The 615-nt window shown below is 65.7% G+C and overlaps 1 protein-coding gene across 1 annotated transcript in view; it reads left to right on the top strand.

The window, feature by feature from the left end:
* The window catches only part of LOC107182774 (nck-associated protein 5-like), a 7,704-nt gene that overhangs the window by 6,767 nt on the left and 322 nt on the right, over positions 1-615 (top strand). The window lies entirely within an intron of this gene.

Below are 615 nucleotides of genomic sequence, written 5' to 3'. Positions count from 1 at the left end.
CGCCGGGCAGGTCGGTCTCCCTACTCATCAGGCCCAGGTATGACTGTGTGCAGCCTGCCCGGCCCGAAGCCAGGGCCCCCCACGAAGCAGCAAGGGCTGCCCTCAGAACCCACCTCCTGAAAGGATCCTCTGCGCCTGTTCTTTCCTCGAGCCAGGCCGAAGTGCCGGGGAGGAAACCGTCCGTGGCCTTCCAGAAGCCCCTCCTCGCTCACCCCCTGGTCCCCCCAGAAACGGGGATGCAAACCAGGTGCCCCGCATACATGCCCTCCGGCTCATTGGTCATGATGGCCCCGGGGCTCCCTAAAGACTCTCCAAAGAGAGGGGACTCCCAAACCCCACCTCATCAAACACTTGGGGCCACACACACAGACGCGGGGCTACGGGTCCCCAAGAACTGCCCTGCAGCCCATGAGCCACTGGAGACGGCAGCCTCCGAAAGTCTGTCTCCAGGAAGACAAGGGCCCGCGGATGACAGCGGCTCCGCATCGCCCAAGCCTGCCTTCTTGGGGGTGAACGAGTCGCCACCATCTCAGGGGAACGGTCCCTCTGCCTCCTCCAGAAGCCATAGCGCCCCCCACGGGGGTGCCAACCCTCCCGAGAAGGGGGCCCTGCCGC

The sequence above is a fragment of the Myotis davidii genome, unplaced genomic scaffold (assembly GCF_000327345.1).
Source record: "Myotis davidii unplaced genomic scaffold, ASM32734v1 scaffold897, whole genome shotgun sequence".
Lineage (NCBI taxonomy): Eukaryota > Metazoa > Chordata > Mammalia > Chiroptera > Vespertilionidae > Myotis > Myotis davidii.
This window is presented reverse-complemented; position numbering and strand designations above follow the sequence as displayed.